A 26,815-nucleotide genomic window follows, 5' to 3' on the forward strand; every position below is an offset into this window, starting at 1 on the left:
ACAGCAGCTTCCTACGTTACAGGCGGCAACATTCATGCATTGGCAAGAAGACGGCTAACATATCAGTGCACTTTCTCCCCACAACAAGATATCAATGATTCTCCCTCGTGGTCCTGCCGCCGCCGCTATGGAGTGAGAGGTACAAACATCAAAACACAAAAATAACTCCAACCTCTCCAACCGCAGCCCGCAAGCAGTATCTCGTAATAGCGTGATTTCCTACGCTCCCGGCAGCTGTTGTGCGGTGGGATGTGTTTTTCTTGTGATTCCAAATAAACATAAACATATCAGGATGGGAATATAAACAATATGGTTTATCCGAACGAACCGTACCGGGCGGCGGCGCAGTCCGCTCCGGTGGATTTCCCCGGGGGGAATCCAGTCGAAGTATGTATGTATAACACTGACGGATGCTGGTTCAGACTCAGGCCAGAGGTTGAGCGGTGAAAGCCGAATCATATCACTTGTTCTAGATCTTTTTAATAGGTGATGGAAGAGTGAGTCCCTAGGGAAGTGAAAACAACGCATTCGAACGGGATGGTGGCGACAACGGCGAGGTGGCCTCAGTCTAATGCCACGTAACATTGACTCTATGTACAGACAGACGCAGGTTGATGTTTGTCGACTAACATAAATAGTGAAAACAATAATAATAAATACTTGTTTGTGTAGTCGTAGGATACAGACGTACCGAGTGCAAGGAACCCATCATGCATAACGAGTCCGGATGCGAAACTAGTGAATGGTCGGAAGGTGTGTTCGATTTATCAGTGGGGAGCTTGGTGGTGGGGGGATTGATGAGGGTAGCAACAGCATATGGAGGAGGAATTGTTTTGATTGAAGTACACCATCGATAACGTAAGTTATTATAAATTATAAATGTAAGATGGCTGTTTTGGATCAACAATTAAAAAAGGCAAACAGTTTTTTGTTCTAATGTTAGTTTCGGTGTAGATATGACGTGGTTGAGAGCTAATTTTCTTGGTGTTTATTTCTGCTATCTAAATATGAGCTTCCTACGGATTTTGGCCCATTTAGAACGGAAAAAACAAATATTCGACAATACAATAAGACCACCTTAATTTTTTTTTCGAGTGTTGTCCTACTGGAGCTGTAGAGCAAGGTTCTCGGAAAGGTTCCCCGGCAGAATCACACACTACAATTGCAGACAAGACAGGCAATGATTCTGAATGTGATATTCGTTGCACGGTTCAGGCATGTGCGGGCGTAGGGACTACGCGATCGTGTGTATCATCGCGTTGGATTCGAGCATTTGTACGCTAACATGTTCGATCGCGTGTGCGTTTGTATGTCGCGAGTGCTAACGTGTATGTAACTTCGCGTGTATAAATTCTATATTAAAACCGTATGCTTTTCGCATATTCGCGTGTGTTCTAGAATGATCGCGCGCACCGTGAATCTGATACTTAATTTTTCGTGTACGGTTCAGATTCTAGAAGAAAGTGGGTTCTTCCATATCACTAGAGTTCCCAGTTATGTAGCCTTGGAACGCGTTGTCTAGTGTCTAAAGCTCATATTTTTTGATTGGTATAAGTGAATGTATGGACTCCAGTTGCTAGAATTAAGGGTAAAGATTTCCGGACGTGACCGATTCATGATCGCGCGCGTTTGCTGGATCGCGATCGTAACTTCGTAAGTATCAAAAACGTTCACATTATTACCGGAGTGTTAACAAGTTTGCGTGATCGCGGGCGTAGATGTGCGTAGATGATCGCAAAGGGCTTAAGCCTTCGTATGTTGACGGGTTTGTCGCGTGTGCTCGTGTGCCTGTAACTTCACGTGCATAAATTCGATTTTGTAACCCACTGGCCATCCACATATTCGCGTGTGTTCTTGGATGGCCATTCTAATATTTTGATTTAGGTGTACGGATCACATTCTGACAGAGAGTGAGTTACCCCATATCACTAGAGTTCCCGATCATGTTGGCATGGAACGTGTTGTCTAGTGGATATGGGACCAATTTTTTTTCTTAATTTTTCAATTTAATTCTTTTTATTAATTGACATGGACCTAGCCTGTTGGTACCGAAGATAAAGACATCCAGACGGGCCCGGTTCATATTCGCGCGAGCGCGGGAGTTTGTAGCTTGCGATCGCGTTTGTAAGTTGATGAGCGCTGAGACCTTATTACCAGGGTAGTATCATGTTTGCGAGATCGTGGGCGTAGGATGCTTGGATAATCGCGAGGGGCTCAAACGTTTGTATGCTGACACGATTTTATAACATATTTTCGTGTGTTGTTGAATGGTCGTGCGAACCGTGAGTCTGATATTAAATTTTCGGTGTGCGGTTCAGATTCTAGCAGAGAGTGAGTTCTCTTATATCGCTAGGGTTCCCGGTCATCTCGCCATGGAATGTGTTGTTTAATAGGTATGAACGTATTTTGTTAATCGGTCCAGCTTAAGGGCTTGGACCTAAGCTTCTAGGATCGAGGACAGACTTCCGGACGTGGCCGATTCGTGATCGCGTGCACGAGGGCATTTTTGTAGGTTCCCCGCTTGAGATTGCGTTTGAGAATTTATGAGTGTTAAAACGTTCACTATCACCGAGGTGTAATCATGTTTGCGAGAACGCGGGCGTAGGTGTGCGTGGGTAGTCGCGAAGAGCTCAAGCGTTTGTTTGTTAACGTGTCTTTCGCATGTGCTAGCTTGTATGTGACTTCGCGTGTATATACTCGATTCTGTGACCGTTGGACTATTCACATATTTGCGTGTAGTCCTGAACAATCGCGCGAGGTGTGAATCTGATACTAAATTTCAGTGTGCGGTTCAGAAGCTAGAAGGGAGTTCTCTCGTATCAACTGGACATGTCGCCATGAAACGTGTTATCTGGTGGATATGAGCGTCATCTTTAACTGGCTCAACTGAAGGTGGGTATAGAATGGCAGCATCAAAATCGAAAAGAAGAGATAAAAGACAATAGATGAGAGATGTAATAGATTAGACAGGTACAAGATACATCTGAAGCTATGATCATCACTTGACAAATCCATATCAACTTTTGAATAGGGCGAATAAGATTTGTAAACAAGCTTTTGTTTTGCTGATTTCTCTTAATTTGTTATAATTTCAATACAGAAGACATTTGAAATTGATTCTACCAAGGGTAAAGATGTTAACTCATGTGTATCTTTCATGAAATTCAACTCGACAACGGAATAATGAGCGAAATAAGTTTGTTTATAAAAATCTCATTAGCCCTTTTGAAGAATTGATATTGAAATATACATTAGTACTTCAAACACTACTAATACTTGAATAGCCAACCACCACACATAGCACATCCTTTCTCAATTATCTACATATTTGTTATTGGTTGTTTGTTGGTTGTGAGCTGGTAACAAGAGGAAAAGTATAGTAATCAACATCTTGAAGCGGGTTTCTTATATAAATCAAATCCTGAGTAGTCATAATTGGTGGATTATTAACATGAGAACTAATTAGCCTCTAGTAGTAGAACTTGGTGCAAAAAGAAACTAAAAAGAACGAAGTTCTTTATATTTAGATAACTCTATTGAATCTATTGTGGCTTGATGATGTAATACCGTCAATCCCATCAACCTGCGAGAGGGATACTTTGCAGTTTTTGAAATGTAACTCTCAGAAATCGATCGGAATTACTTTTGCGACTTTTGTACGAATACGAGAAGTTGGGGTTATAGGGTCTTTTATCATTCAAATTAAATTTTATCATTTTCTCGTTCATGTATCTCTATTATTCTTCAATCAATTTTCATAAAAAGTACCTTGAATGTGAAAAATCCTTAAGAATAAAAAAATAGGTTCGTTACCGGTACAGTTCAGAAATATCAGATGTTATGACATTTAGTCAAGATTCCACAATTTTATTATTAAACTCCATTTAAGAAAAAAAAAATTGATGTACTACTTCCAATGTAAAATATGCTTGGAAATCATATCAGAAAAGTTTCATTTCTGGAAAAAAAATACTGGGTACTAGAGCATTTAATGAAAAAATGTGGTTTGTAGAGTTAATGTCAAATTCATGTTTCAGAATTTTACCGGTAACGAAACTATTTTTATTTTTATTTTGTTACTTTACGAATTTTTCGTTAAACAAGCTACATTTTGTGAAAATTCAATGAAAATTAAAAGAGATATATGCATGAGAAAATGGTAAAATTTAATATGAATGATAAAAAGCTACATAACCCCAACTTCTCGTATTCAGACAAAGGTCGCAAAGGTTCCGTTCTATTTCTGAGATTTTTTTACATTAGAATTTGTACGATTTAATGCACGGAGCAGAAAAAATATTAAAAATAGAGGATTTCAGGGACAAAATGGCCCCCACTTTCCCGTATTGTTAGAACAACGGAAATATCACAATTCAAACACAAAGGCATAAATTGTAATTTTCTGTGTGCTATTTCAAAAGTTATAACAATTATTATATTTTTCCTCCATATTTGCAATATAGTACCAATTTTAAAAACTTCAAACGAAGCGGGTGGGGTCTAAAATTGTCCACATGATGTGAAATTTGGCATCTGAGGTTACTTTGACATTTGCTCCTCCGTGATCCAAATACACCGAAAAGGTTTTTTTATGTGTCTAAAACGACAAACGTTAGATTTTTGAGATTTTATACTGGGATATTGCGAATATTTTTAATTTTTTTTTCTTTTAAAAAGGGCATAATTATACGAAGTCGTGGTTTTTGTTGGAACAAACTTCCAAATACCTCTGTCGCATTTTGGAAAACTTTTGCTAAATGCATTTTGATTTAAAATGATACAGTAAGGTTTTTTAACAGGGTTTTTAGGCACGGTTTTTACACGGTTTTCGCAATTAGCACGGTTTTTTTGCACGGTTTTCGCAAAAGTCCTTTTAAAGGTAAAATACTTAATCGAGTTCTAAGTCCTTTTGAAGGCAAAAAACTTAGACGGTTTTAGATCAAGTTTGTTTTCGCGCGGATCTCGCAATAAACACGGATTTAGCAAAAATATTCTAAGTCCTCTAGGAGGCAAATTAGAATTTTTGATCAAGTTTTCCATGTCCATGTCTGAAGCCATTTGGGAAATCAAGATGGCGACTTCCGGTTCAGTGGAATTCTCTAAAACCCCATCAATATTGGTATTTTTGGTACGGGATTGATGAGTGGACGTTAGATATCGATGTTTAAGGCCATTTCGAAAACCAAGATGGCCTGTTCGGTTTAGTATAATTTTCAATTACCAAAACAATGAGAATTTTTGGAATAACGTTGATGAATAAATACCGGATATCCATTCCGGAAGTCATGTTTTAATCTAAGATGGTGACTTCTAGTTTAGTAGACATCTCATTCATCTTAATAATACAACAAGACAAGATTTTAATCTTCCCCCTGATTTTGTCAGCTTTTTTATTCGATTATGAGCCTCGAAAATACGCTCGATGAGCTCTAGCAGACGAACCAGCTCATATTCGAGTAATTCCATTCATGAGCACATTTTTCTTATTTTATAAATTTAAATGACGTCAGACCTCTGGCAACTGCATATTTGTCAATCAAGTTCTGAGTTATACAGAGTATCGCTGAGCCTGTAGTTGTCTTTTTGTATTTCAAAATGGCCGCATACTGATTGGGTTATAAAAATTTCCGTTAGACTGGAAGTCACCATTTTGGTATTCCAAATGGCCTCATTCTTCCATATTTGGCGTCTACTCGTCAAACGCGTTGCAAAAATGTTCACAGTGATGGGTTTTAGAGAATTCTACTGAACCGGAAGTCGACATCTTGGTTTTCTAAATGGCCTTAAACATCGATATCTGACGTCACTCATCAATCCCGTGCCAAAAAATATTCATATTGATTAGGTTTTAGAAAATTCCGCGAAGCCGGAAGTCGCCATTTTGATTGATTTTAAAGTAGTCTTTTTCACTTTGCCACAACTCTTCTAAGGTATTGGAATAACCGTGCTACTTGCAAAATCCGCGCAAAAAAACTTGTTCAAGAATCGTCTAATTCTTTTGCCATCAAAAGGACATTTATGATAATACTCCGAAATCACCTCTTTTCCTAAAATTGTCTAAGTCTTTTTCATTGATGTAAAATGTATTTTTTTTTCACTTCGGAATGTCATTAAATGATCATTTTAGTCAGGTATAGGTTCTTAATAAGGTATATCCACAAACTAACGGACCTAACACAGTGACATAGGATTATGGGTCTATTTATCTATATATTTAAACGGGCAATATGTATCTAAGCATTAGTTACTTCGATTTATTCTTTAATGTTTCAGACACTAATATTCGTGAATTGTAGTTATGTCAATATTGGGATAGAAACGAAAATTTCAACGAATTAATTCTTTTTCAAAATGAATCGTCGAAGAACAAATCTATGTTATATAAATTTATTGTTGGGAGAAACAACCAAAAACTGCTTTTAAAGAACCCCTACCAACACATAGATATGTATAGCTCGTACAAACATATAAGTAAATAGTACCCTTAATTAAGTTACTCTAACTTAACCGTTACACAAGGTTGCAAAAGAAAAATATTTTTAAAATGTTGAATAAAAAAATGTTTCTGGAAATGGTAGTACAGTAATGTTTCGATTATATCACGCTTATATATCCATATATGTATGCATGTATCTGTGTATATACATATGTGTATGTACGTTTCTTAGTATGTATATTTAAGTCAGTATGTATTTATTTAAACGAATATATATGCATGTACTTAAATGTTGTTTTATACATGTATACATCCATCCATATATATATATATATATATATATATATATATATATATATATATATATATATATATATATATATATATATATATATATATATATATATATATATATATATATATATATATATATATATATATATATATATATATATATATATATATATATATATATATATATATATATATATATATATATATAACTAGGCGTGATATAATCGAAACATTACTGTACCCTCTTATGAAAAGTTAAGGTTCTAGCCGATTTATAGGTGTATTCAAGCTTCATGAAGCTCAGCTGAAGATCCCTATTCACAAAAACATCACCGAGAGCTATAAAACACTTTTGTTCACTATTTTTCAGTTTGTGACCACGGTGCGGCGTCTCACTCGCACATGCGGCATCTCTCCCGCAATGACCTTTTTTTGTAGAATGTTCGTGGAAATTTGATAATTTTTTTATGACAAAAACCGTTTCACAGTATTTCGCAATTGATAAAATGATTTCATTAAATATTTAATGGCTTACTTTGATGCAGGATCGATTTTTAGAAATGTGCGGCATCTCTCCCCAAATTACCCTATGGTGAGTCACTCTAGTGTCCGGTCGCTACCCGTAGATTCTAGTCACGACGAACATAGAAAAAATGTTGTCGGTCTATAGACTATAGCAATATCATGCTGCGATTTCCCCCTTTTCTCTGGAACATTTAGCAAAAATGTCCCTTTTTCGAAAACGATATCTACGACAACTTTTTCTTCTGCAACAAATTCACTGAAAATAGGTTGTTAATGCAAATTTTCGATGTTTCTTCTAAGATTACGAATGTGGTCCTATTTTTATGTTCCGTTGTTTCGATGACATCCCCGTTAAAATATCAATTAATAACTTTCTTCACATTATTTTTTAAACAATAAAGTTGAACGCTTATTGACACATCAATACCAGTGCCCGCCGCTAGATGACATTAGCCTAATCACAACGTGGAGATCAGGGGCGCAAAAAGAAATGTTACCACCGTAGCGGTCCTATTGATACGTCCGTAACTGTATACACTGTTTTGTAAGGAAACGTGGAATTTTATACATTATTTATTTTCATATTTGTTTTGAAGTTTTTCGGTGTATCCTAAGTTTTTGTGGTCGGTTTTGTTGGCCGCAAACTCAAAGTGGCACTCGGAAGATGTATTAGATACGTTTGAGACTTATCCAGCAGATAAGATTATTAAATTAGAGTCAATCTTTCTCGACACTTTAAAGAATTGAAAAAAGCTATCGTAAGATAATTTTTTATTGATGTGAATCTTATATTCAATAGGCTGTGGACCTCCAATCTTTTCGGCAAACAGTATTTGCTGTTATTAGATGAACAACCCATCGGAATGCCGATTTTCTACGACTCACTATTACACAATTTGCGTGATTTTGATGATCTCCTTGAAAGGACGTGTTTTGCCCTTCCTATAAACAGCTATAGGAAAATGAGGAACATTTCATCTGAGACTGGGCATACAGCCCAAAAGGTTTCCGTTAAAGAGTCATAAAATATAATAGCTCGCGGAAATGCTACCATAAAGCCGAAGCAAAAAGATTCTGATCTAGGAAGTTTCGGATCTAATAAACACCGAAAACCCTGTGTTAACATTTCAGCAAGAGACTCGACCTGGTGCTGAGTCGATAAAATTCTCTGATATTGTGGACTGAATATTCAAAGATTTCCGTATTTCTGATCCTCTTAAAAATTTTAGTCACAAATCACTAAAACGTATTGGAGTCGTCATTTGTCTAGTCAAGGTCAAAAGTATTACTTCCATATACAATCCCTGAAGGCCTTAGTTGAGCACCGAAGCATATGAGCCAACTGGCATGTATTCTACAGCATCGACTTCAACCTACTAACTCGGTGTGGTGCCGATCTGCACTATAATTGTTGATCGCTCTCCCTCTATTATGATAATGTTTTTAGTAAGCTTTTGCAAAAAGCAAATTTAGTTTTAATCAAATTGAATGGTTTTTCTTACTGGATATATGAAGAAAACAAACGAGTGTAATCTCAGCAGAGCTGCACAATCTCAGTGTACTGAAACACGTGAAAATGATAAGCGAACCAATAGAATCGTCACCTCATCATACTATTCTATTCAGAACGGAAATATATACCGTAAATAGTTACTTTCTAAACTTTTGAGTTTTTCATGATTTTGAGACGGCGCCAGTGGTTGAGTGGTGAGCGTGACCGCCACCCATCCCAGTTGGTCTGGGTTCAATCCCAGTCCAGATCGCTGAGATTTTTTTGAGGTGAAAAAGTTTGTAGTCAAGTCGTGCTTCGGAAGGGAAGTAAAGCCGTTGGTCCCCGGTCCATGAGTTGATGGGTCCAGATAGTGGAGTCACCTCCCTGGTGTCGGACTTTGGCTTCGTAGCGGAAAATAGGATGATGGAAAATAACTAGAACATGAAGAAGAATCGCACAAATATTCTCCTCCCGTGATACTTGTGGAGTACGCAATAGTATATACGGCCTCTAGCAAAAGCAAGTAACAGACTAACATTCCTTCTCTTTCCTTCCACGATTTACATTCGGGCCTGGCCAGCGCCGATAGTGATCAATAAATACTTTAGAGGAGTTGCACATTGAAAACTGTTTCGCTGCACCCAAGTATAATTATCTACTGATTCTCTGTACAATCTCAGCTAGTCCAGATCGATAACGGAGTAGCAGCAAGGGGTGGTCGCACAAGCTCAAGCTAATTTTGAATTTTTGATAATTTTGAATCCAACTTAGTGTCCATTTTTTAATTTGATGATAAAAAAATTCGTCGAATGCCCATGAAAACCGATCCTGATGTACTTACTAGAGACAAACAAAACATAACATTTTCCTTTCACTTTTCAAAAAGAAAAGCAATTTGCGGTTTGAGTATAATGAATTTGCTTTCTTTTGTCGAACGGTGTTATGCTGAACTTTCAATTGAATGCATTAATGACAGCCCACGAGGTGATCTTTCAAACACCCAGTCATCACTCTCAAGTCGTATTCTATACTACACCCGGGCAGTTCTAGTATGCAAAGAACTTCCAAGCACCCAGAGTACTCGATAAAATGATAATTCCTGCTACGTATTCCTGTATTCCAGGTCACAGTAACACGATTTGTACTTTATTAGTCGGATCCACCTCTAAACAGTATTTTCACAATTTAAATGTGATTCGCCAATGAAAAATTTCTCATGAATTAAAATGATTCTGTAGAACACAACGTCCATTCGTCGTCAACGCTTGGCATGCAGAAACAGGTAAGTAGCCGTAATAGGATTACCACTAATGTGTACCCTATCCGTCTGGCTTGAACAGATACACTAATCCAAATTAGCTGGTCTATGTAACCTTTTATTTCACAGCTTTTCCTAATCAGCCGAACAGTTTGAAAAACTCGTCCTGGTCCCAGCAATGCTTCGACAAACGCTCGCTCCCATCTATTTAGTAGGTTGTTGTCCTTTGACCATCGAGTAGCTCATCTAAACCTGCATTACTACACACACACACAGAGAGACCTAACACGAGTTGGCTTCGGTGCAACCTGCCGTGCCACCCGGTTAGCGCCATGGACTAACTTAACCCCCCCTAAAGTTGCATTCATTGCTTGCAGGCAACGTTCATTACACTACTACTACACACTGTGCAAACGACCGACCCGTGTGCTGCCGGGTACCAGGAGGAGTAGGTATGGCGATCAAGAATCACAACGCGCCGGGCCTCCGACGACGCACGGTGCGATAGCGGCAACAACCGTATCGTATATCGCGCGCTATTCTCTTGATGACGATGACAATAAAGATGATGTCAGCAGCATAACAACAACAACAACAACAAGCGATACCAGGACACGTAAAAGTATGCTTGCTCTGTGGCAGTACAGGAGTGGTGCAGGGTGTGGATGTGGGCGCGGTCCTACGAAACCCGCAAGTGTCGTGCGGGGAATGGTTTATGATTATTGGGACCGTTTTCTGTGTCTCTCAGTTTACAGTCTGAAACTGGAGCGAACATATGTATGTCGGTATACCAACCTATAGGTGTAGATGTGGAGTGGATGCACGAGTCGAGCATACGTTAGCACATGGAAACGAGTCAGGCGGGAAGAAAGTGATGAAGCTCAAAGATGGGGAAAATTAGTTTTAATTTACTGTACCATACATATTGCCGCTGCCAACAGCTATATGTGTATGGCGAAGAGTGGCGAGTCCGGTAGGTGAGGTTGCTTCCAGATTCCAGTCCGGGCCGCCCGGTATGTATAGATAGCATTTAAACAGTCGTCGCCATCGCCGCAAATTCACAGAAATGTGAATTCTAAAACATAATGTTTATTGCAGTGTGACCAGTCCGTGCACTCTGCCCCTTCGTTTCGAACCCCGCAGCCGCACAGCATGTCTATGCGGTGATGCTGGTATCTTTTTAATGTGCTTCAACGCCTCGCTCCGGTAGTAGTTTTCGGTTTTTAGGTAACTGTACCGCACCGGACCAATGCGGAAGGATGGTTCCTCGAAGAAGTGAAGTGATTAACTGGATTTAGTCGGGTTTTAATTAAAATTTCACGCTTCTGTTTATGAATACTGAAAGGAGGCGGGTGAACAGCCAGCGAAGGAACGACTGTTGCATTTTGGCGATGTTCATTTCGGATATGCACCGACTGTCGTGGCGTGGAAAGTGGCGGGTGGGGTTTGCCAACAAAAGATCAGACGGAATTTCGTTTGATTAGTTAGCTGGTGTTGTTTAGCCAGTGTAAATAGTTAATGTCCAAATAGTCTAGGGGTACATTCATACCCTCTAAGGTGAACTCTACGTTGTAGCAACGAAACGTTGCTGTTGAGTGTCAAACTAGTTCTTTGAATATAGTTACAACAAAACAGAATCTTTTTTGTTTATTTGACAGCGGTATTTTTTTTATTATAGAGGTTTTAACCTTAGGGTCATTCTCCTCTTTTCGGTTTAGAGAAATCTCTTTTGGGAAAATCTCTAACCGAATGTGCTGGGCTGGGAATCCGGATGAGCTGCGTAAAAGGCAATCGATTTACCAACTACGGTATGCGCGTCTCCAGACGGTGCGTTAGTATAACAGAGCCGTGAATCTCATACTATTACAAAATGAAAAAAAAAGATTACATTTCCCTACCGTAGTTGGGCCTTATTGTCGCAGTTTACTGCTGCGTGTTGAGATCTTCTTTCTTGGTGGTTAAGCTGCGTTGTTCGGTGCACTGCACTGTGGATCAATCAGTCTGCCTTCTCTCACGTTATCGTTCCCATCCTTTTCGTCATCGGTACTGCTTTCTTGATGTTCATGATGAATTGTGCTTGTTTGTTTCTTCTTCTTATTGGTCGCTATTGTGAATCTGTCGTCTTCGGCGTTCGCTTCTTTGTTGGTGGTACTGGTTGTTGGTTTGAAGATATTGGGCAACTACGCTTGTTAAGCGAATATTTGTTCCTGTCAGATACGTAAATATTGGATTTGCAGTCGTTTGTGGATTAGCATAAAGTGATTGCGATTGTAGAAGTCAACTTTCCTTAGCTGAATAAAAGTCCCTTTTTCCGTCGATCTCCATATAATGATCACGTACAAAGGGATTGGTTTGGTTAGACGCATTCTCACCACACGAAAACCATTTAAAACACCCGGGAAGAAGTTTCTCCAACCACCAACTGTGACGAAATCCACTTCTCCGTATCCTGACATGTATTTTTTAATCGCGATGTCAGGGGTACGCGGGGATAAGTCATGTAAGCGAACTTCTATAGAATCATTGTCAATATATACGAGGATGCTGATTTTAACGTTGCCGCATTCAGCGGTGTGCTGGATATTATTTCACGAAACGAACAAATCCGCTTGGGTAATGTCCTTCAACATAATTGGCACTTGATATGAAGTATGATGTAGTTGAAGGTTGTATGTTAACATCTCCATCTGCAGATTTAATAATTGTTCCACTTAGTCTTACGGGACATTTTGAAATAGCAACATAGTTAGTCCGCAGTGAGGCTTTCTTTTGCGTGTATCGACACTCATCACTATTCCACACGGTAGGTGGAGGCAACGTGTATATGCGTGCACTGAATAAAGAAAAAGCGATACGTAAATTATTTGCTTGCGGGATGATTTTTTGTACTTCTGCTCTGTACGATTTGAGAAGGGAGACTGTAAAAACAGAAACTTGTTTTTACAAAGTATTCCGGATTTTTTTTTTGTTATTTTCGGATAGATTTTGAGAAGTGCGTTCCAGTGGATCAGTGATGTACAGACGTATCTAAATCAGAAATAGAAGTTTCAAAAACAAAATATACTTCGTAAATCCAGCTTTCATATATTAGAATATAGAAATCGGATATAAACTCCAAGTGTTAAAAATCGGACGAAGCTTTTCGACTTAAAAGTTGAATTAGTTTTGAAACTTGCATTTCGACTTCGTCTCATCAGAATCCGACACTAACTTACACGCTTTCCTATATGCATGGGGCAATGCGTAGAACGGCAGTATAATGTTCATACAATTCAGTTTCAACTTATGCAAAATGTTGTACTGATAGGATTTGATGGTTACCCACAGCACAAACCGTTGCTATATGCTACAACATGAAACAGGACCTAATGACAAGCATGAACTTCTGATGCTACTATTAAAAATCATTTTGTAATATGGATAAGTTCTCTATTTAAAATAGGCGTTTATTCCCAGGTCATCTCAATAATATACGAGTGGTGAAAATGCGGTCGAAGTATCCCATCACTTTCTTTGTTATCCTGCACCCTGAATCTACTTTCTTCAGACCACGCTGTGTACTTGTGACGACCAGACTCTCACGTGTCAGTATTGTAAATAATCAGCACCCTATGGAAACCGCAAAAACTGGACTAACGTCAATCTGGTGTCTTGATGAAGTTTTAGATTCCGAAAAGACGAAGCCGACACGTAAATCCCTCGATGTATAGCTAGTTTTTGTGCCTTTTCGCACAATGGTGATTTTTTATCAATTTTCTCCTTAGCGAGGAATATTGCATACAGTAACACTTGCTAAACTATCGCCCTCCAGCGCATTGAAAGGTGTGTGACTGTCTACAAACTAAAAAAAAACAATTTACAGTAATCAGCAATACACTGGAACCTCTATTTATGAACCAAACCTAATTATCTCGCCCCAAAATTGAATTAGCTCGTAAAAAAGTGTTCGTTATTTGAAATATAGTTCTTTAAAAAAGTTCGCTACCCATTTTAATTAAGCGTTATTATTGCTGTTATTATTTTTTTAAGTAAGGGAAAGCCTAATTAAAGGTCGTTTCGTCAAAGTAGTAACCAAAATTAAATGATTATGTAACTCAAAACTATTTTTATCAAATGATCTACAAGCGTGAGCAGTTATCTTTCGGACGTTTGTACGGTATATTCTCGTTGGAATACCCAGAAAAGTAATGAATCTTTGAAAACTCAATCGTATCACTCTTGAGCCGATTCCTAGTCCCACCAGGAGTACTTGAACTATATTTAAAGTCAATCGGACAAGTTTAGCTACCGGACCAACGTGCCAAAAGTTTTTTTATTCATTTCGTTTATTTGATAGGCACAAATGCGTTAGCTTGGCGGTGCCGAATTCTTTTGTTTTTACATTTTGGATATTTTAAAACTAGGAGGTTACAATTTTGAAATATTTTTTTTATGAAAGAGAAAAATTTTATAGCTATCTTAAGACTAGAAATAAGATTCTATATACAAGAGAGGGGGCAAAAAATTTTTTTTTATGAAAAATTTTAAAACAAGGAATTCAATAGTAATAGTTTTTAGAAAATATTTACAGTTATCTTAAAACTAACAATATAGTTTGGTACACAAAAGGGGGAACAAATATTTATGAAAAATTTCACCGGTGTTTTAAAACTAGGGATACAATTCTATTTACAAGATGGGGGACAATAGTTTTAGCAACGAGGTAAAATTACAAATATCTTAAAAGTAGGAATACGGAATACAAATTTGATTTTTTATCGGAGACTTATGCTTGGTCAAGATATTCAGAGGCGGATTATTTCCAAAATCGGTGTAGAAGCAGTTGTATCAAGGACAGGGAGAGAATGCGTAGATGGTGACCGGGAGAGAAAAGCAAAACTTGCAACTTTCGGACAAACGGGAGATCAGCGAAACCAATTAGCGCCTCAGTCTAGTAGGTCGGATTGGCGGATGGTATTCTTCGGACCCGCGGGGAATCCTTCAAAAGTCATCGGACCTCGAGTCACTCTCGGTTCAGTTTCCGTAGTGGTAAGGGCGACGGCGGTTACATAGTGGCAGTCTGGAGCTGATCGGTTTCACACGGCAGGAGGAAACTTTTAAAAACGAGAAATAAAAGAGAGGGGCTAAATTGGGATATTTATCGTTTTTATGAAAGTATAAATAAGGGACATATAGGGGAAATCACGATTTGCCAGCATATCTCGGACTGGGACATTGGGTGGTCTACCTCGGGCCCGAAGAGAATCCTTTAACTGAGACCTGGCGTCCAAATACCCGGCGCATACCCAGACAACGTGCTCGATGTCGTGATAGCCCTCGTCACAAGCGCACAGACTACTCTCCGGAAGCCCAATACGCCGCAAATGCGCATCCAAGGTGTAGTGGTTGGACATAAGTCGGGACATTACACGAATAAAATCCCGACCCACATCCATCCTCCTGAATCAAGGCTTCGTTGATACCTTTGGGATAATGGAATGTAGCCATCGTCCAAGTTCACCATTGCTCCACTAGGTTTGCCAACTGTTGAGTGTCCTCTGACGACAAATCGTCGCTGGTAGAAACAATTCAGAGAAGACACTTGATGCTTCTACCTATTCTGTACTAGTCTCTCAAATATGACGAACATCGGTTGACTATGTTGCGAGTTTTCACTAAAAATGTAAACAAAAGTCGCACTCACACGTGTCATAGGTGTGTATTGATGAAAAAAAAATGTATGACGTGTCATAATCGTGCATGGAAAATTTTCCATAGAAAAAAATCACCAATTATGAACTTTTATTCATATCTTTGGCTTCATTTGGTCTATAAACAATCGGTTAGATGCATTTCGAAGGAAATGAGTCAGGGATTCTAGAAAAAATAGTTATTTATAGTTACAGTGTTGCCAAATAGACAATATTTCCAGTTTAAAGCTAAAACTGCGTTTTTTCTCCCAATACATGTATTTTTCTTTTGAAAATTATTATGCCATTGTGTTTCTACGCCATTTTTACACATAAAAGCAACTAAAACTTTATTATAACTTGAGTCAATCCCAAGATATAATGATTTGAAGCAAAACATTCACAATTTCTAATCACTTTTCTCGCTATATTTCAGTGAACAAGCAAAATTTCAAAATTCTGGAAACGCTATCTTGTAGAGATTCGTTAGACGAGTAATATGGCATATCTAACTCAGTTTACCCCAAAATGGCGCTTGTCATAAGATAGCACAACAGCGACGAAATACTAAAAAATTCGTTGAAGCAGATTGGTCTTTCGTATATGTCACCATTTAATGCACCCAACTTTGCTAATGAGTCGGCCTTTTCATTGCCCGGGATAGAGCAATGAGAGGGGACCCAAACAAAGGAAATCTGGTAAAATTTTTCAGATAACGTACACAAGGACTCCCGTATCTTCCCCAGGAAATATGGGAATTGCTTTTTGGGCTTCATCGAACGAAGAGCCTCGATAGAGCTGAGGCTGTCCGAAATGATGAAGTAAAGATCTGTGGGCAGAGTGTCGATGATCCCAAGGGTGTACTGAATTGCAGCTAACTCTGCGACGTAAACTGAAGCGGGATCATTGAGCTTGAATGAAGCGGTGATAGTATTGTTGAAGTACCGAAGCCAGTGGACCCATCGAGATTTGATCCGTCAGTGTAGAACATTTTGACACAGTCGACTTCTCGGAATTTATTATAAAATATATTGGGGATCACTTGCGGGCGCATATGGTCCGGGATTCCACGAATCTCTTCCTTCATGGATGTGTCGAAGAATACAGTAGAATCAGAAGTATATAGGAAACGAACACGGTTGGGAGTATATGAAGAAGGATTAATGCTCTGTGCCATGTAGTCGAAGTACAAGGCCATAAATCGGGTTTGAGAATTAAGCTTGACGAGCCTCTCGAAGTTTTCAATCACCAACGGGTTCAGAATGTCGCATCGGATGAGCAATCGATATGAGAGTTCCCAAAATCGATTTTTTAGCGGAAGAACGCCCGCCAGCACTTCGAGACTCATCGTATGGGTCGAGTGCATGCAACCCAAGGCAATGCGCAAGCAACGATACTGGATTCTCTCCAGTTTGATGAAGTGTATGTTCGCAGCGGAGCGGAAACAGAAACACCCGTACTCCATCACCGACAATATCGTTGTTTTGTACAACCTGATCAGGTCTCCTGGGTGAGCACCCCACCATGTTCCAGTTATTGTTCGGAGAAAATTGATCCTTTGTTGGCATTTCTGTTTCAGATACCTAATGTGACATCCCCAGGTATCTTTAGAGTCGAACCAGACCCCGAGATATTTAAATATGAAAACCTGGTTGATCGTTGCACCCATTAATAGAAGCTGGAGTTGCGCCGGCTCACGCTTTCTAGAAAAAACAACCAACTCAGTTTTCTCCCAGTTGAAGAGCCCAAGCAGACAAATTGTCCAAGGTATTTTGTAATGGTCCTTGCAAGTCGGCAGCTTTGGGCCCTGTAACAGAGACCACCCCGTCGCCTGCAAGTTGCCTTAGCGTGCATGGATTGGCAAGACAATCGTCAATGTCATTCACGTAAAAATTGTAGAGCAGGGGACTTAGACATGAGCCCCGTGGAAGACCCATGTAGCTAAATCGCAATGTTGTTAAATCGCCATGCGAAAAGTGCATGTGCTTTTCAGACAAGCTGGTGCAGCTTCTCTGTCAGAATGTTGATAGAAACTGAGTCAAAAGCCCCTTAATATCCAAGAGAACTGATGCCATCTGCACTTCGTTAGCATAGGCCATTTGGATTTCTGTAGAAAGCAACGCAAGGCAATCGTTCGTCCCTTTACCTTTGCGGAAGCCAAATTGTGTATCTGACAGTAAGCCATTTGCTTCAACCCAATTGTCGAGGCGAAATAAGATCATTTTCTCGAACAACTTCCTAATACAGGACAGCATTGCAATCGGTCGATACGAGTTGTGGTCGGAGGCTGGTTTTCCTGGTTTTTGGATGGCGATGACCTTCACTTGCCTCCAGTCATGAGGGACAATGTTACCCTCAAGAAACTTGTTAAATAAATTCAACAAGCGCCTTTTTGCAGTGTCAGGCAGATTCTTCAGCAAGTTGAATTTGATTCTGTCTAACCCTGGGGCGTTATTGTTGCATGATAAGAGAGCAAGTGAGAACTCCACCATCGAAAACGGTGTTTCGTTCGCGGTATCGTTAGGAGACGCGGCGCGGCACGTTTTCTGTACCGGGACAGAGTCCGGACAGATCTTCTTGGCGAAAGCGAATATCCAACGGTTTGAATATTCCACGTTCTCGTTGGTACTATTACGGTTACGCATACGTCGAGCCGTACCCCAAAGAGCGCTCATCGCTGTTTCTCTCGTTAACCCGTCGACGAACCGGCGCCAATAACTGCGTTTTTTGGCTTTCATTAGACTCTTCATTCGCCTTTCTAACGACGCGTACTATTGATAGCTAGCGGGTAATCCGGCTTCCCGGAAGGCCTTATATGCAGTGGACTTTTCCGCGTACAGCTCTGAGCACTCTTTATCCCACCACAGGGTGGGAGACCGTTCATGGATATTCGCGCTGGGTATTGGTTTAGTCTGAGCTTGATTCGCACTGTCGAGAATCAAGCCAGCCAAAAACCTGTACTCTTCCTCCGGAGGAAGTTCTTGAGTGGATTCGATTTTAACGGATATCGCGGTCGCGTAACTCTTCCAATCAATGTTCCGTGTGAGGTCATACGAGACATTGATTGTTTCCGATGGTCTTGAACCGTTTGAAATTTAAAAACAAAAATGATTTAAATAAAGTTAATCAATAAAATGAATTAGACGAACTTGCGAACCATTGTTTGAAAAGTGACATGTTTGCGAAAATCCCATTATTTTATTGTTGAGAGGGAAAATCCCGCGGGCACAAAACCTCTATCTTTTAAGTATCGCCAAATAACAAATCAACCACATGATACGATGATTAACACTAAAAAATGTCAAAAATAAACACTTATATCATAGGTATAGTATTAACATTTACATAAAATTTGGCAAACACTGGTTAAAAAAGTGCAAGACAAATTAAAGTCAAAGAAATTATAACAATGATTGAACACTCTACACATGCTACAGACGGGTTTGTTTTTGCCATAATTAGTACGAGCCACGAGAAGACTGACAAATAAGTAGGAACGAAGGTTTCGGAAGCGAATATCAATGTTGAGAAGACGCAGTAAATAGAAATAGTCGATGCGAGACAATAGCAGCAGATCAGAGAGAAAAGACGATTTGGCCACATTACGGCTCATAGACAGTGTTACAAGGCCAATGAGTTTGCAACGATCTTCGTATCTAGGGAGATTGTAAGGATCGTTCAAAGTTAGTTGAAGAATGGCTAATTAACATACACTTTCTAGTGTTCCCATTTCCTTCCTTCCGTTCTTCTTTTTCTTAGTAACGTCGCGTCGTGTAAGATCATCTGGTGTTTTACTTTATTGATAGATTGTAATTAACGTTTCAAAGGATTTCTTCCATTTAATTCCACTATGTAAAGACTGTAATTAGTTATCAGGAAAGTGGAGCGTTCAATTTGGTTTGGAATTCAAAGATGACACATTTTTTCGTGACGTTTACAACGGTTTGATGAATCTTCATTCGACAAATATGTTATAACTTTATCAAATCAACGCCTACATCAACACAATTACAGATTCGGAAAGTAGACAAAATTTCACGAAAGATTCAATCAACATAAACTGAATATACTAGAATTTGATGATTTTAATTTTAATGAAATACGTTGAAACTTCTAATTTGTCACGCGTTGTAACGTCACGTTACATTATCGGTCATAAAACAATCCTCTTCCAGTATATTCAGTTAATGTTGATTGAATCTTTCGTGAAATTTTGTCTACTTTCCGAATCTGTAATAAGTTTTGAAGTAGACGTTCATTTGCTAAAGTTATAACATATTCGTCGAATGAAGATTCGTCAAATCGTTGTAACATCACGAAAGAATATGTAAGATGTACTTTTGGTTACAGATTTCTGGAAATGATATTTATTTTACGTCAAATAGCTAATGCATTATGGGAAGGCCAGAAATATTTTGTCTCGTATTCTTCGCAAAAAGTTAGTTTGAATTGATAATATTTTACGACATTCGTAAGGGGATGACAGAATTAAAAAAAAACTTATGTTTAAAACTTGTGTAGAGAATAGAATGTTCAAGTTCTGTATTTAAACGCGTAATTGAAAATAGTAAACTGAGATAAGATAACATGTGGTTTCAAGTCCATTAAAAAGAGAACGATAGATAGAGTAAGAGAGTGAATGCGATTTATGAACAGATATATATTTCAAAGTATTCATTTGCATAGAAGTAAATATAAGAGAGTGTGAAGAGTCTAGGCTTTGTTGGCGATAATTTTACTGTCGAAAGCAACAAAATTCGTGCATTCAGTCGATTATAATGCAGTCGGTTCGAATTTCTTGATCCGGAGACATACATTAATGGGCCCTATAAAACCAGCAACATGAAAAAGATATGGTTCAAACCATAATAATAAGAAGTTCTACGTTCCAAACGTGTCACTTAAGCCAAAGTAAACAATAAGGGGACATAAAACTGAGACTTTGCCAAGGACGCCAGAAGACCACGCTACCGTTCTGAATGTCCTGTTGCAAACTACTTGAGTTTTTTTTTTGCTCAGTGGAAATCTAAAAGAGTCAAATTCAATAAACACCGCTATTAGCCAGAATTCAATTTTTAAAACAATTCAGGATCCGTGGCGTAATCTCAAATTTAACCTGGAAAGCGTTTCCATTTATAGGAAAATGGTCAAATTTATTGCATCTTTGAAACATACAGATTTAAAAAGATCAAAAGCAAACATAGTTCTAGCAGTCATTCTCCTAAGTGGGAAAAATCCTGCAAACCCAACAATTTTGTCTATCCAAGAAAATTTTCATCTATAATATAGGGGGAACTGGGCCAATTCGGACCTAGCAAGGGTTTATGAGCTATAGAACTAAAGCGTGCCAACCAAATCACAAATAAATATTTTTTCTTAAAAGCCTGATCAATTGCGCACATTTTTTTCTAAGGCGACTTTTTCCAATCTTTTACCGTATTGTGTATAAACGGTTCTGCGTAAAAGTACATAAAAGGTTCGAATTACCCCAACCCTGTTCCAATTCGGACCACGCATTTCTTTTCAATTTCTTGCAATAGAAATGAATTCCTATTTTGGCCTAAGTAATTGTTGATTGTATCGCCCAAAATAGGATATATATAAAAGATATCCAAAATCTCGATGCACTTGATTTAATTAGTTGTTGTTGCCAACAAAAACCATGTTTTTCGGCTTACCCATTTACCAAAAGAAAGCACATTCGCTTCTAGCGCACGCACACGAAAACTGAGAACCGCAATATTTTGCGAGACAGAACAGAGCTACATGACAGCCATGAACATGATGTATACGCTTTTCACAATATTACTATAGCTGAAGAAACAGCTGGGGGGTCCGAATTGACCAGCGGTCGGAATTGCCCCACTTCCCCATATTTTTAAGGTAAAAAGCGTTTTCTAAGTTGGCGATTCAACATCTTCCAGAAAAAAACGCAGAGTATTTTGAGCTTTATAATTTCATAAACAAAAAATATATCCCAACATTCAACATAGTCCTATAGGATATTGCTAACTTAAATCATTTATCAGGAATTTCCGTTTTGAATAAGTTATTAAAGTCATAGCGTACGGCATACGGCCAACAATTGAGCCACTGAATTCCTGCTTCCATGCCATAGGAGGCGACCGCAAACAAGAGTCCCTAAGTTAAGGTGTAGTTCTGTGCCGAGGGTCCAAAATATGCAAATTGTCCACGGAGCATTTTGGAACGTGGTTACCGACGGCTTGATGAAGAAACTCAATGAGCTGAGATTTCCAACCTACGGGTTTGCTGACGATGACCAAATACCAATTACTGTTCTTTGCGTCTGAACAATCCTTGACTTAGTGTAACAAGCATTAAGAGCTATCGAACAGTGGTGTGGACAAGTTAATTTATCAGTTAATATAAACACAACACGAAGAAACGAATAACAACCGAAGTTCGTCTTTCGCAGTTCTTTTATTCTTAGTTAGTTAAATACGTTGGAGTTATGCCGGATTCCATACTGAACTGGTCTGCTCTCATTGAGTTCAGAGTCAAGAAATTGTGCTTGGCCTTCGGGGAGTGCAGACGAACTGTTGGAAAGACCTGGGGTCTTAAACCTAAATACATCTATTGGATTTATACGACAATTGTACGTCCAATACTGTCATACGGATGTCTTTTGTTATGGCAGAGGGGAGAGGTGATGACGGTCCAGTTATAGCTAAACCATCTGTAAATAATGGCGCTCAATGCGTTGCTTGGTTCTTTCACCACAATTTCAACTGCTGCTCTTGAGGTCCATTACACATTCACCTCAAACAAGTAGCACCAACATGTGACTGCAGATTACTGGGAACAGTAACCATTTTGATCTTTGCAACCAGTCATACACGACTGTGGTCACAAATGGTTACATGGGGTAGAGAGATTTTTACTCCCAGCGATATTACACTCACATGTAGTTTATCTAACAGGACATCCCATGTAAAGATTCCCTCTCGAGAGAAGTGGTTGTCAGTGGCTAAATGGACAGACAACAACAAATGCAAGTGGCCTGTTACACTGACCGCTCTCTGATGGAGCGACGAGCTGGTGCTGGTGTCTACTATCGTGAAATGAGATTGGAACAGTCTCACTCGTTAGGTAGATACTATACCGTATTCCAAGCAGAAATCTTTGCGATTATGTGCGGGGTACAATCGGGCCTTCAACAGAGCTTGTCGGGCAAAATTATTAACTTCTGCTTCAATGGTCGGGTTGCAATCAAAGTCCTTAGCTTGGACAATTCACGGTCCAAACTAGTGATTGCATGCCGAATTCAACAAGGAGAACTTATTCAGCGCGCTGAGTCACTTTCATGTGATCTTTGTTAATCTGGCTACAAAACTTCATATCATCTGATATGCAACTACCCAGCAGTAACGCAATTATGATTTCGAGTTTACGGCTGTCCTTATATAGGCGAAGCTTTGTTTGGGCGACTGAAATTTAGTAACATACTAAAGTAACATACTAAAGTTTTGTGCTGTTTTTTCCCCACCCTTCCAATTCTCCCTCCTCCTTCTCCTTTTCTTATGATCAGGGAAATGATGAGAAGACTCGGCAAGGAACGAATCCCCGTCTACATTCGGGGAGCATGTAATTGGAGCCAGTCTGTTCTGATTCCTGATTCTTGGCACTTTTGAAATCATCAGAAGGTGGCTACTAGGACGAAACTAAAAGAAGTAATCAATTTATCGACCAGCCGCAACCTAACAACAGTCTTCTCAATTCGATGTTGACACGCTATTTCACGAAAAGATCCATCCGGTGCATACGCACAGCTGCGTTCGACTGATTTCGCAATTATTTAGTTCAAGACTTGCGGCTGGATCTTGAAAGCGGGAACCAATTACGAACCAGCTTCGGTCCGATGTTCAGAAATCGAAGAACAACGTTGTTCGTGTTAGTTTTCAACCAGCGGAAATCAGTTATATCGCAAAATTTTCACTTTTTCCGAGCCGCTTTCGATTTTTTTCGATCTCAGCCTTTTCGATATTAATGCAAGAGTTACAAATATGTCAAGTTCATTGAATAAAAATCCGTCATATTCGGCTACAGTACTCAGTGAGACTACCAAAAACATCGAAGTCACCGTATTTCATTCAATACAAGTATTCCTTCGTTTTCGATTATATCACGAATAAAACACACAGAAGACCCTGATGGCACAACGAAAGCGATAATAATTATTGTTTTATACGTTTTAACAATATTTGAAAACATTTTCCTAGATATTTAGTGAAACGAAAATCAATTCCATTTAGCACAATTCGCACCATGTTCATTCTCAGTAATCAGAATCGCGATGTTTTATAACTCTCAACGCAAGAAATACATACTTGAAAATTCGCTGAACGCGTGTCCGACAAAATAGTGAAGGAACTGGTTAATTTCATTCAGCACACCAAAGGGTACAATCGATGAAAATCTTACACTCCTCCTTTTCATAAAATTATGAAAGGGCTACTATATTGAGATGCTAAGCTTCAGTCACAACGAAACACTTTTAAACTTGTGTCCAACTTTGCGAAAGGCTTTGTCAGATTATGTTATGGTAACACTTAATCCTAACTCATTCGCTCGGTATTTTAGATTTTCTCAGTTGTAAGTAACGACTGAGATTTTTGTCACAGGAATTGGGGATTTATGTTAAATCCCTAATTTATGTGATATAAAGATTATTCTCCGCAGTTTGGAAAAAAGAGTATTTAACAATTCAGATAAAGTCTCCATTCCAGATCACTAATTCTAATAAAAAAAAAGATCACAAAGTATCATCATGCTAAAACTGTAACTCCCGCAACAAAACATTTCAACTAATATTTATTAAGTGACATCGAAAATTCCAACTTTCACCCGTGAAAAAAATTATTGCCGTAGTATACGAAAGCAACAAAGGAACAATTTCCAACATTTTCCATGCTGCAGATACATATCAGCAAAACCTATTAAAACCTCACTCGCCCTCCACTGCACTCTCCAGAGGCCACGGAGTGCACTCAGCTCTGCCAAAAGGACCTTCAACCGGACGGACTAAACGTGCAATTTTTTAGAGGCCAATCGATCCGGAAACTTGCATCCGTTCAATACCGGCGGGATTTACAAAGTTTACAGTACAACCTATACCTACTGTCGATATATTCACCGACAATGATTGATTGTGGCATGTTTACCATTGCGCCTGCAACATTTCGCGAAATTCCTAAATTGTTTGTTATTAACATTTCGCCGATGGAACATCGGCGCATTTGTAAATGCAATGCTTACCTTTTAGATCTATATTTAACCTAAGCTAATCCTACGAAATCTGCCAACACAAGCCAAAATTCAGCAAACACACAACAATGTTTCTATATTTCCTGCTCGGTTCGTTTTCCAATCAAAACAGCACACGTTTCCCGCTTGAGCGAATTCAATTTTCCACTTTTAAACTGATTACTCCTAAAGTCGCGGCAAGTTTGCCGAAATTCCTTCACGTCATTCCAAAACACTACACATTAGACTTTCAATTTTTTCCTCCGATATCGGTTGTCATTCAATTCACTGCCCCCTACAAAAAGCCGGCAAATTTCCGTTTAGCGCCACCACGTGCTGCTAAAGAGCCACCAACCCGCCGAATTTTCCCGTGGCGCACAGTATTCACAGTTACCGCGATTATGCTGACACACTTTTTTTACCGCGCGTTCCGCACGTAGTTCCGCACAGGCAGGAAAAAGGTAAGTCCGTGTACGGTTTTTCACACACCGATTTCGTTTCTAGACCGAATTCAACACTTCCGCTCGGGTCGCGCGGTGATCCTAGACTACCTCCCGGAACCAAACAGCGAGAGGTCAGAACCCCCCTCATACGAAGCGGGAACGCACGCCAGAACGCACTCCACCGCAGCCTGTGAAAGCGAGATGTATGTAGTGCATCAGTAGCAGGGACTGAGAGAGTAACCGATTCGAACGATTCCTCTCCGGCTTGCTGGGTCGCTCTCGTTCATCAATCAATCGCCCGCCAGGCTCTCTCGCGCCATCCTTCGTCGGTTTGTGGTGCATCCAATTTTTATGCTCAGTTTCAATCCTGGCGATGGTTTTCTCTTTGTGTGGATGTTCCTGGTTACCATCGGTTTTTTGCCGGTTACTTATGCTCGGCAGGTACGGTGATAGTCGCATTACTTTCCAGCGGGCAGTGTTTTTGGTCTACAGATAACAGAGACGGCAAGGAAAAGAGAGAACTGCACATGCGAGAGTTGCGGAGAAAAGAGAAAACTGAATTGCGAAATTTATGTTGAGCGAGCAGATTCAAGATATCCGCGTTAGACGGGTTCGACTGTAGGCGATTGAAGCATTGTAGGTAGCGCATGGAGGTTGAAAATTCTTCACAGATCATAATTCTAAATGAGGCTTGAACTTTCGATGTTCGGTGTGAGCGTGTATGTGTCGTTCATAAACATATTCCTTTTTTGTCATTGTCCAATATAGGTTCAGGAACAAATTTTTTTGTAATCTTTCTTATGCCCATTTCATTGGAAGGGACATGTGGATATAGAATTTTCATTGATCGACCAATTGTACATGCTTGAAAACCGAAGTCCCACCGACAAATTAATAGGTTTAAAAAAATGTATTTTACTAGACTGAATCACTGTCAATAAATAAGCGAGTATAACTCTTCCCATATTTATTAACGGAAAAATAAACATATCTGCTTCGTAATTGAGCGGGACCAGTTGAGATTGCAAAATGATTATATGAAACAGCACGCTTGAGAATAATCAATACCGACTCAGGCCACGTTCGACTGCCGATCTGCTAGGCAAGGAGGGAACGGCAGTCCGATTCGTTTTGACACCAGATGCAAAGGAATCCTCTGCATCACTCGGTTTGCAAAATATGCAACCTATGCTCCGGACAGTCGACTATCGCGAGTGTCGTTTATATGTTAAACCGAATATAGTTCATGCAACGAGTGAACGATTTAATATTTTTCGTTTCTTCTTTCCGACGATAAGCGACAATAATTGAACTATAAACTTAAACATAAAGCGCATTTTAAACTTTTTTAAACGACAGACTTTAAACCCTCTGACTTTAAACTTTATTAAACAACAGATATGCAAATATTATTTTAATGCAAAAGACAATCAC

General features: G+C 39.2%; 1 protein-coding gene across 5 annotated transcripts in view; it reads right to left on the reverse strand.

Annotated features, from left to right (window-relative positions):
* Positions 1–26,815, reverse strand: part of LOC131684666 (connectin) — a 698,123-nt gene that overhangs the window by 137,096 nt on the left and 534,212 nt on the right. The window contains exon 1 of one of the 5 annotated variants that reach the window (XM_058967731.1): positions 24,951–25,490. The exons of the other annotated variants lie outside the window; for them this stretch is intronic. The gene's annotated coding sequence lies outside the window, so the exon portion shown is untranslated. Of the gene's footprint in view, positions 1–24,950; positions 25,491–26,815 lie in introns of those variants that run through there. 5 annotated transcript variants of the gene reach the window in all.

The sequence above is a fragment of the Topomyia yanbarensis genome, chromosome 2 (genome assembly GCF_030247195.1).
Source record: "Topomyia yanbarensis strain Yona2022 chromosome 2, ASM3024719v1, whole genome shotgun sequence".
Classification (NCBI taxonomy): Eukaryota; Metazoa; Arthropoda; class Insecta; order Diptera; family Culicidae; genus Topomyia; species Topomyia yanbarensis.